Here is a 12075-nt window from a genome sequence, read left to right on the forward strand (position 1 = left end):
GCCCCGCATCAGGCTCCCTGCTCAGCAGGAAGCCTGCTTCTCCCTCTTCCACTCCCCCTACTTGTGTTCCTTCTCTCGCTGTGTCTCTTTCTGTCAAATAAATAAACAAAATCTTAAAAAAAAAAAAGAAGTTAAACACTATTTAATAGTAGCATGAACATTTCACAGAAAAGCTGATGCTAATACATGTTAAAATAATAGTGAGTTATAAAATAATCATTGCTGGAAAGAACCTTTGGAATCACGTCACCCAAGTGTCTCATTTGTGCCACTGAGCGGGCACCCAACATACTAGATCGTTGTTTTTTCTCTGTCTCCGACTCTTATCCGTGACCCACCCCTGCCCCTCCGCCCCTTGGGGATAAGAGCTGGTCTTGGGACATTGCCATAAGTCAGGGCTGCTCCATACAGAAGAAGAACTCATTTTAAGTACTCAATCAAGTTTGTGGAAATAAATTGAATTGGCCGCGTCAGGTACACCTCTGTACCCCCCAGTGCTTTATAATAATATGTGATCAATGAATGCAGATGGAACAGACAGACAATGACAGGTGCTTTGGGAAAGAGGAAAGAGCATAATCTCTCATGTTCAAAACATGATCCATCACCTATTGATTGCACTGTCTTGGGAAAATTAGTGAGAGATGCTGAGTCTTTCTTGGCGGTGTATAAATCCAGCTGGTATATATTTCTAACCTTATGATACAGCCTTATTTCTAAACCTATTTTAAAACACTACCTTTTCTGAGGTTGCTGATCTTGAGGCGTAGTCACCGTGGCTCATCGCCCCCAGGCCCCCCTCCCCCCGCCCAGCCAGGAGTCCCACTTGGAAGCTGCTGGTGGAGCTGACATCTAAGGGAATCGTTTTGGAGCTAGAGCCAGAGCCCAAGGCCAAGGTGAGCAGAGGTGGCAGGGCTGAGGCTCCAACAGGAGTCGCTGCCGAAGCCGGAGCCTGTCTCTGACCACCAATAAAGGCGGATGGTCAGTTCATTATGGGTGGTTTTTTCTCAAGTACTTTTTCCAGGTTTGGTTGGAACCCAGCAAGTGGGGATTTTAATTTTGGGATTGGATGGAGCAGGAAAAACTATAATTTTGTACAGGTTGCAGGTTGGACTAGTGGTTACTACTGTTCCTACTATTGGATTTCACGTTGGGACAGTAATATATGAGAACCTAGAATCCCAAGCCTGAGATCAAGGAGGACAGACAAACATCAGGCCATGCTGTGGTATTATTCTTCAAACACAGAGGCACACATTTCTGTAGTAGCAGTCGTGTCCAAGACCAAATTGGCATTCCCAAATCAGAGTTAGCTGCCATGTTGGAGGAAGAAGAGCTGAGAAAAGCCGTTTTGAAGATGTTTGCAAATAAGCAGGCATGGAGCAGGCCATGACTCCATCAGACAGGGCACCTGGGTTACCTGCACTGAAGGACCGAAAATGGCTAATATTCAAAATTTGAGCCACCAAAGGCACTGGCTTCAATGAGGCAATGAAATAGTTAGTTGGAACATTAAAGAACAGACAGTAACTCAGTCACTTCTGTCCCTCTGAAATGAAGACCACATCACATATCTCTTTGGAAATAGTTAAGTGTATTTCATGCTACTAAATATTAAAACTGTGTGATTGTTGGCATATACTGAACTGACTATAATATGTGCAATAAATATAAGTATTTGGTTGGAAGGGTAACTCACCATGATTGAACCAACTGAATGCCTGTTCTGTGTAATGTAAAATCCTTCCTGACTTTCTTGTGCTAAGTATATATTCTATTTGTATGGAATTCTAATTCAAATAGAGTCCTGTTAAAGACTGTATTCTTACTGAGGAAAAGCCCTCCTATTTTTTAGTTAGTGGGTGTCATTTGTTTGTATAAACACTAATAAATATCTTAACTCTGAAAAAGAAAAGAAAACACTACCTTTTATCTTTTGGTTTAATTTCATTAGTTTATTATTGATCCAATTTATGTCATCAGTTAAGTTCTATGGTATTTTGAAGACTCTTTGAACTTGAGTGACGTTTAGAATAGAAGTCACAATAATGGAATAGGGATGCCAGAAGAATAACCTGACTTTGGGGGAAGGTCATGACTTGTACCTCTAGTAGTTAGCCAGGGCTGCCTTAACAACGGACTGGCTTCCAACAAGAAAAGTGTCCTGAACAAACCCATCGCATTCTTTTATCATCCCTTACTTTTTATTCCTCTCTCCTCTCTCACAGTCCATATTATGTTAATCCATACTTGCTTGTATTTTTTTAAAAAGATTTTATTTATTTATTTTTTAGAGAGAGAGAGAGATAACGCCCACACAAGCAGGGGAGCAGCAGCAGCAGAGGGAGAAGCAGGCTCCCCACTGAGCAGGAAGCCCGATGTGGGACTCAGTCCCAGGACCCTGGGATCATGACCTGAGCCAAAGGCAGACGCTTACCTGACTGGGCCATGCAGGTGTCCCCATACTTGCTTGTATTTTCTAAATGTCTTGGTAAGGGCATATATTGCTTCCTTAATCAGATGGTAAGTTATCTGTGCTTTTTCTTATTTTTGAGGACAGGCTAGAGCACTGTAAGGGGTCCCTTGCTGGATGAGTATGGAAAGTTGTCCCCAGCTTGGTTCTCCCAGCAGTAGGTAATGGAAGGAGGAGAGCCATCGTGGCTCCTTGGTCCAGCTTTCTGAGCGAGGCTCTTGCAGCTGAAGTGGGAAGTCAGCTGCTGTAAGAGGTTCTACTCTCTGACCTTGGACAATGTGAGGAAAGTCTATGCCTGACAATGGGACCAGGAACAATGTGACCTAGTAACCGTTATAAGCAAAGGGCAGGAAGGGTCTGTTCATGGCAATGCCATGCCTACTTTCCCCAGTATTCCATTTGGAGGAGGGATACGACATTAAGTTTCTTAAGGAATCTTTCATTTTTAGAAAATTCTGGAAAATTAATCTAAGAAGCTATTGGATACCCCCTACTGCCATTTTATACTCTTTGAGCAGAACTTAAAGAAAGTTCTTAGAATCCCTACTCTTCAGAATCTTCTCAGACCTAAGCCAGTAGTGGATCACTATGGTGAGTCCTGAAGCTACTTTAAAGTTTGAGGTGCTATTCAGGGACACTGAGCAGCCTAACAGGTTACACACCAACCCTTGGGCCCAGCATGAACACTGCTGGTGTCGCTGGCTAGAACCAGGATGATGCTCAACAGTTCACTCAAAGCCTTAAAACTCCCTTCCAACAGCTGCCCCGCCTTCTCATAAAAACCCTGAAGTCCTAGAGAGACAAAACCTAGGTGCAGAACGACATCAAGTACACGGTTCACATTACTGCAATTCTACTTTATTACGTTCCATCCCCTTAATTCCATTGGGACTTTCTTTTACCTAATAATTGCATACCATTCAGTGTTGTAGGTACTGCCTTAAAAGCTACTGTATTATAAGTAGTGATGTCCGTCCACTTGCAGAAATCTGGTGAGACTTTCAGATATATGGACCAGGGATCTTTGATTAGGCTGATTAGTTCTGGTTTTCCACTTCATTCATGCTACAAATATACGTGCCTATTACACACCAGGCACCAGATGAAGACAGGGTATCAGCCACGAGCATTTTGAGGTCCCCACTCTCATGGGACCTATATTCTAGAAAGATAAGATAGACAGTAAGCAAAGAAACAAATGCATATGTGCTATGATGTCAGGTATGACACCTGTCATAAAGAAGTGGTGTGATGACGGTTGCTGCTTGAGATTGCATTGTCAGCAGGGGGCATTTTTCTGACGGCAGTTAAGTGAAGACTTGAGTGTAGTGAGGAAACAACTTGTGCAGATACACAGGGGTAAGCATTCTAAGGAGGGGATCAGCAAATGCAAATGACCAGCCAGACTCAAAGCATGCCTGGTCTGTTTAAGGCAGAGTTGGGAGTTCTGTATGGGATGAGGGAAGAATAGCAGGAAATGGAAGCGTCTAGATCCCACAGGGCCTTCTAAGTCACATCAAAGATTCAGAATTTCTCTGGGAGTAATGGGAAGCCACTTGGGGATACTGATCAGGAAATGATTAACTTGACATTTTAAAATCATCAATCAGGCTGCTGCTTGAAGAATCAGGGAGCAAGACTCTAAACAGAGAGAAAGCGATTGCACTGATCCCAGATATAGATAATGTCAGCTGGGATGAGGGTGATGGTGGTCTATATTGTGAGCACCAGTCCCACCAGTCCGATGTGGGGTAATTTGTGGACATGGAGTCCAATGGGGTTTGCTGATGGATAGATTAAGGTTGCCAGAGGAATAAAATCAAGCAGTACAGATATAAATCAAAGTCATTAGTAATCTTCCAATTCTAGGTCTGAGTGATAGTTTTGTGGACTCTTTAGATTAGTCTGTGTTACATCTTGCACATATAATTTATATATTTTTTGATGAGTCAAATGTTACATTTAAAAACATTTGAAATTTAATAAAGATAATGGAAAGAAAGGAACTAGAGACAGTAAATACAGATCATTCTTTCAAGGAGAACTGCTGCTAAGAGAGTGGTCTTGGGGAGGCATGGAGGGGAATGTGGTGTCACTTGGATAGAGTACCCCAAGTTTCTGTGTCCGTGTTGGATAGAAATGATCCCTCAGTCAAAAGGGGAAGAATGATGGTGGAGGGGAGAGAAGGGGAACTACAAGAATGGAGTTCCTTGTTATCAGAAAGTGATGGGGTGAGAATCTAGTGATGAGACAAGGTCGACCCTGGCTAGGGGCAGGGCATTTCTGCACTGGGATAAGATGGAAGACAGAGTATAAGCGCAGATGCGTGTGGGCTGGTAGATTTGTCATTCAAGGTTGTGAAAATTATTTTCCCATCACTTCTGTCTTCTCAACGACCAAAGAAGCAAGGTCAGCATCTGAGAGTGGGAATGGGGGAGGAGATGTTTGAGTTTGAGAAAAGAGGAGAAGCTCTGAACTAGGAGGTGGAAGAGACAAGACACAGGAAATAATGTGCAGGGTGGCTGGGCTGGGCTCAAGGCCCATGTGTGGTTTGTGGGAATAAATTTTGAGATAATCTGCCTGGTGGTATTTTCTTCTTTTCTACCAGTTGTTTGGAGGTGGAAGAGGAAGAGGTAGAGAGTTGAATTTCACCAGGACTTTTTGGGCTTTTTTTTTTTTGCAGGCTACTACTTTGAAGAGAGAAGGGTAGGGACATTGAAAAACAAGGCAAGGGTGTGATTATCATGGTGGACAAGGGAATCTCAGCTCTAGGAGGAGGGAAGTAAGTTTGTGGGCAGGGTTGGGATGATAAAATGGCAACATGTAGTGGCAACATGAAGGGTCAGGGGATTCCCAATCCTGGTGGAGCCATAGAATTGTTGCCAGGCAAGTACTATGGGAATAAGACTGAAAGATGGTTGCCAGGCAAGTACTGATGGGAGTTAAGACTGAAAGGTGGCAGAGTGTGATTAGAGAGAAGGACACCGAAAACTGAGATGTGAAAGGTGATAAAGTTACTGATAATGACAAAGTCTAGGGTCTGACAAGGATGTCTGCAGAAAAAGTAGGTTGGAGACCCAGATCATTAGAGAGCAGTGAATTTAGAGGCCAGAGTGTTGGAGAAAGATAGAGTCCGTGGGCATAATGAAATCACCTTAAGGGTGACAAAACAGTAGTAGAGAGAGGGACTGGTGCTGAGGTCTTCAGTGAATGAGGAGGAACTCATATGGCTATGAAGGACCCACAGATGTTGCAGTCTGATGGCTTCCCTTTGAAAGCCCCAGGAGTTGGGGGGAGGATGGAGGAACTCTTGTCTGGAGGAGGCATGAGGAGCAAGGAGGCTCCTGCGTGATTCTGCTTTCCCATAGTGTTCCTTGTCAGTTTTCTTTTCATGGCTCTGCTCAAGTGCCTGCGTACACATTTTGCAGTTAAGATTTGAGATGGGTTCATTCTTTAAAACTCAACTGCCTTTTGGGGAAGTGACTAAATGAGTCATTTTGGGGTAAATATGTCCATGACCAGGGCAGGGCATAGGGAGGGGCATGAGGCTGCTCAGAAGAACCTTTCAGTGGAGTCAGGAGTGTGGCTGGCTTAGAAGGAGGTTCTCTGATCACACTTGGAGCAGTAGATTGGGCCAGATGCAGCCAGGGCCTCGAGGCCAAGGGAAAGAGATCAGATGCTGACCTCTAAGTCAGGTAGGTCCTTAAGGGCTTTCTAAGCAGTTTCAAAGCAAGACATTGGAAGAATAAGGAGCAGAGATTGGAGTGGGAGAGACTCAAGCCAAGAAAGCAGCTAGAAGGCTTTGGTAATAGTTATAGAGGGGGAGGGGGATGGTGTCGAAAGAAGGAAGGGGGAAAAAGGGCAAATACAGGAGATATTTTGAGAAAAGAGTCAGCATGATCTACCTGATTATTGCATATTGGAGATGAAGGAAAAGAAGAACGAGAGATGACTCCAAGGCCATTAACCTGGAGATGGGACAATACTGTCACCACTGGAAGAAATAGGGCAATGAGCAGGAAGGTTAGATTTGGAAGCAAAATAATTGTTTTGTTTTTGAGAAAAAACTTGTTTTACTTCGTAAAGCAAGACACTAGTCATTGTTTCCTTGTATTATAAAAATGATGTATTATTAATATAATATATAATCATATAGTATATTAATATATTATATATAAATATTGATATAATACACCATCTTAATATATAATAATTATATATTGTATTATAATATAATAAAATATATATTATATTATAAAATATAAGGAAATAAAAAGAAAACTACCCGAGGTAGAATCTTGGTATACAGTTTGGGTATACCTTTTGATATACCTTGGACATTTTATGGAAAAATAATTAAAGGTAAAATTTTGGTGTACATTTTGGTATGGACATGTGTCTAAGAATTTTAAAGCATATGTTAAATCATATTTTACCTAAAATTGCACAGCCTGCTTTTTAAAAAAAGATTTATTTCAGAGAGAGATAGGGGTAGGGGCAGAGGGAGAGAGAGAATCTCAAGCAGATTACCTGCTGAATGTGGAGCCTTGTCGTGGGGCTTGATTTCTCAACTCTGAGCTCATGACCTGAGCTGAAACCAAGAGTCTGAAGCTTAACCGACTGAGCCACCCAGATGCCCTGTAAAACCTGCTTTTTAAACACTTAATATGTTGGAAACCCTCTGTGTCATTACATGTCTACCACGATGCCATTTTGAATAACTACATAGTTGTCCACGATATGAATAATTTATTATACCAACCCTCTCTGGCTGGATATTTAGATTACTCCAGTTCTTTTGCTATGTTCAGTTCTTATCAGTAGCTATACTTACAGCTAAATATGGGTTCATGGTCATGATTTTTTTTTCTTTCATTCCTTTATTCTCCAAATACATATTGAGCGCTGAGCCCACAGCATCAAAAGTGGATGTGGTCTAGTCCCAAACTTTAAGGTTCATGTGATCCAGGGTAGGGAAGCGGGCCCAAAGTTACAAGGTGAGCCCCACAGTCTAATTCTCTGGTTTCCAAGAGCATTATATTGTTTAAAATTCAATTTAAAATTCCTATCTTCAACACTTTGCAAAATGTCGTGATGATTTCCTTAGGTTAATTTTTAGAAATGAAATTGTGATTCAACATTTTAAGATTTCAATCCGTGTTTCCCAGTTGCTCTTCAGAGAGGCTGGACCAGTGGTACCCTCGGGAATGGTGTGACAGAGCCTGCTGACTGTCCCGCCAGCACCCACTCTTGGCTCTTGCTAAGAGTAACAGATTTCCTCAAATTATAGCTGGGCACTCAGCTTTCTAGCTGTAGATTAATTTCCTACCTCCCTTTGCAGCTCAGTATGGCCATGGAACCTTATTTTGCCATGTGGGCTGTGGAAGAGAGGATCCTGAGTGCAACTTCTGGCTCTTTCCTTCAGAGACATTTACTCTGGACATTCTCTTGTCAATTCCCTTGTTGATGGCTGAGAAACGGTGATAACGGGCGCCATCTTGGAAACGTGGGCTGGGGTTGGCAGAACTAGCACACACCCTGGATTATTTCTCCCTGGAATGTCATGTGAGTGAGACTTTAACTTCTAAATTGTTTAAACCCCTGTACTGTTGTTGTAATATCAGCTCAGTTGGCCCCAAACTCATATACACAGCATCTAAGAGTCTCTCTTAGCCTTGCTAACACTTTGCACTTTTAAGGTCAAGAATATTTTCTCTTTTAATTAAAATTTCTTTAGTGGCCAAAAAATTGTACCTTCCTTTATTTACATGGTGAATGGTCATGGAATTATGTTGACCTTCTTAGCTGGGATTTTAACAAGTCTATGGTTTGCTTCCTGGTCGAACCCTATGCTCCTAATTTAACTTGGAGTTAGCCTATACTCACTCCTCTTTCTCAACCCCACATCTACTCTGTCAGGAAATTCTTGGCTCTACTTTCCAAATAGATCCAGAATCTGACGATCTCTCTTCACTTCTACTGTTACCATCCTGCTCCCAGACTCCTTACCCCCATCTTTTCCCAAATGATCAGGCAAATGATCCTTCAGAAGCCACCTGAGTTCCTGTCGCTCCTCTGCTGGAACCCTCCAACAGCTTCCCATAGTACTCAGAGTAAGAGCCAAAGTTCTCTGTTCCTGCCCTGATGGCTTCCCTGCTGGTCCTGAATGGGCCAGGCCCACCCTGAGCTGCGGCCCTTTGCATTGGCTGTTCCCTGTGTCCTTTATTCTTTGTCCAGATTTATCCATGGCTCACTTTCTCACCTCCTTCAGGTTCTGCTGAAATGCTGCCCCTCAGCGAACCTCATCCTCACCCCGGTAACAAATGCATTTACCTCCCTACAGCCCCTGTCACTTCCTAACGTGCTCTGTACTGAACAGTTTACTTAATATGCATGTTGTTTATTTCCTGTCTTCACTGGAATGTAAATGACGCGAGGGTAGGGATTGTTTATTTTGTTCGCTGCTCGATGACAAATGCATCGTACAATACCTGGCATGCAGGAAGCATATTTATTTCCTACTGCTGATATAACATCTTGCACAAAACTTAGCGGCTTAAAACAACACAAATGTAGTAACTTACGGTTCTAAAGTCAAAGTGTTGGCGGCGTTATATTCCCTCTGGAGGTTTCAGGGGGAAATGTGTCTCTTTGCTTTTTCCTCCTCGAAAGTCTCCTCCCTTTCCCTGCCTCATGGTCCTACATTGCGACCCTGGTATCATCTCACCACCTTCCTTGAATCCTGTTTCCGGCCCTCCCATCCTGAGATCCCCACCCTCATGACCTCATCTAAACCTAATTATCACTCAAAGGCCTTAATCCCCAAATACTATCAGGTTATGGAGTAGAGCTTTCCTGTGTGAATTTTGAGGGGATAAAATTCACGGCACAGCTCCCAGATAATCCAAGATAGTCTCTCTCTTGGGGTCCTCAGGGACATCTGTGAAAAGTCTCTGTAGCCTTATGAATCCTTTTCCTATTCATAGGTTCCAAGAATTAGAACATGGACCTCTTTGTGGGCACCATATGACTGCCTATCCTAGCAGATGATCAGTAAATATTTGTTAAATGAACGAATTAAGCCTTTTGAATATTAAATACATTTTCGGTTTGGGTCTGGTTGCCCTACGTGTAATTCTAGTTCAGGCCTGACTGTCCTCACCTCTGGAGTTCTAGTGGCTAATTGTCCCCAGGGGACCTTTGCTGTGGAGGCGCACCCCCCCCCCCCCCGCCCCCGGTCTGGTGACACAGCCTCAGGTCAGCTCTCCATCCACCGAGCTTCAGAGCTGACACCAGCTGTCACCTCATCTCCTACTTCTGCTTTTAGGCCTCTGGATTCTCTAAATATCTGCTGGCCTGTCCCACAATGTTGTCTCTCAGCCCTTCCGGGTCTCCTCCAACACCATGCACAGGTCATGCTTCCGGAAGGGCTCTGCGCAGGCCTCTCACTCCTCCGCTGTGGGTAGCTGGGCTGAGCGTTGGCACTTTGGTGACCGTAGCTGGGAGGAATAGGTTTTAGGAGTGCGAGTGGTCAATCCTACTGTAGTCCCTGCAGCCCCCAAGGAGAGATGTAAACTGCCACTCATTTGTTTATTCATTCCGCCAGTACTTACGGAGGCCTTCTTGGGGCATGAGGGCACCACGCTCGGCCCTTGAGAAGTTCACTGTGGATCGGATGTAGCAGCATCATAGATGAGGACAGGTCGGTGTGTGCTTCCTCCAAACCACAGGGAGCGCTGCTCTAAGCCAGAGGTTCTGCTTGGCTCCTGGGGACAGGACCAAGACTCTCTGGTAGAGGTACCATGACGCTAGTTCTCTGGAACAGTAATATTTGGTTTTGTGGTCAGTGTTCAGTAACGCTGCAGAGTCTTCACCAGGTGGTGATTTCCCTGTCATAGGAAATGTTCAGGCAGGGGGCGTGAAGGGGTCAGAGAAGACTCCATCTGTACTTGGTGGGAGATGAGGTTATATGACTGCAAGCTTCCTTCCAAGTCTAAGATTCTGTTTTTGATGAACTTGGGGCACCAGGCTGAGAAAGCCCCATAATTAGTTCATGGGTCTCTGTCAGCTGCAAACAAGGGAACCCACTCTGGCTGGCTGAAGCAGAGAAGGGATTTGTTTATTAAAGGACATTAAGTCACTCACACAATGGGATACTTTTCAAAGCACAAGGAGGCTGAGCTTCCAGGAACAGGAAACCACTCCCACTCCCGTTGCCATCAAGGGCTGGGCTCCACGTCACCAAGAAGGAGGGGATACGGGCTGGAAATGATGACAGAGACCTGGCTCCCGCTCCCCTTCCTTCCTTCCTTTCTCTGCACTCCCGTCCCCTCGTCCACTCCTCAACTCTCTGTTCTTTCTTTTTTTGATATTGCCTTCATAGGAACATGAGCTCCATGTTATTATTTCTCTTTGTATTCCCTATCTTTTCTCTGGGACATAAATAGATTGAAAAGCAGAGGTAGGGAGATTAGTGATTCTTTCCATTCATACAGCATCACTCTGCCTGCTGGTACTACACTACTGAGATAATCCTTACATGATTATTTAGTCCACCTTTTCCTTTGTTTGCTCTCTTCCTCCCCCCCCCCCACCCGGGTGGTAAGGGATGGGCAGAAAGTATTTATAAAGTAAAAAATAAAAGGAAAAAAAAAAATCCCCATCTCCAATTCCGTGGCCCAGAGTTATGCATTTGGCAAATCTTCAACCAGGAGATTTAAAAAAAGAAATCTCAATCTGTAACATAATTTATGTAAATTTCCCCTGTTGAAGGGCATTGGGGACTTTCCTATTGTCTTCCGTCACGAGCAATGCCACATGACATTTGTTCACTTACGTCTTTATGCATTTGTTGTTGCTATTGCTGTAGGATAAAGTCCTTGAAGTGGCATTTCTGAATTATAAGATGTGGGTATGTGTAGTTTTTATAGATAATGACAAATGAACCGTCTCCAAAGTTGTGAGATCTACATGTTTATTGGTAGTATGTGAATGCATCTTTCCTGCGCTCTAACACTAAATGTGATTTCTTTTTTCTGTTTTCAGGGGAAAAATGGTATCTCTCTCTTTTAACAATGTTCTTTTGCTCTCCATTAGTTTGCTTATTTGCTTAGGTTTATTTGACATTTTCATTTTTTCCTTTGTGACATGCCTATTCATATTTTTTAAAAGATTTATTTATTTACTTCTTTTAGAGAAGAGGGGAAAAGGGGCAGAAGGAGAGGGAGGAGAGAAGCAGATTCCCCACAAGAGCAGAGCCCGACAACCCTGAGATCATGACATGAGCCAAAACCAAGAGTCCCACGCTTAACTGACTGAGCCACCCAAGTGTCCTGCCTCGTCTTATTTTTTGATGATTTTTGCACTGAGTTCATTGCTTGCTTGCTTGCTTTATCTATTTATTTATGTGTTTGTTTATTTACAGGAACTCTACAGATGACAGCTATTAACTTTTTGCAAATATTTTCTTCCAGATCTGTCATTTGTTTCTATTCTAAATAGTGGCTCTGATTACTCAGTTAAGGTTGTCAGTCTTTTCTTTTATGTTGTCTGGGTTTTGCTTCATGCTGGAAAAGGCTTTCTTCACAAGATTCTAAACATAT

The 12075-nt window shown here is 43.3% G+C and overlaps 1 pseudogene; it reads left to right on the forward strand.

Annotated features, from left to right (window-relative positions):
• The first annotated feature begins 992 nt into the window (after nucleotides 1-992).
• On the forward strand, nucleotides 993-1530 carry LOC123925240 (annotated as a pseudogene).
• The last annotated feature ends 10545 nt before the right edge of the window (nucleotides 1531-12075 follow it).

This window comes from Meles meles, chromosome 14 (assembly GCF_922984935.1).
Source record: "Meles meles chromosome 14, mMelMel3.1 paternal haplotype, whole genome shotgun sequence".
Lineage (NCBI taxonomy): Eukaryota > Metazoa > Chordata > Mammalia > Carnivora > Mustelidae > Meles > Meles meles.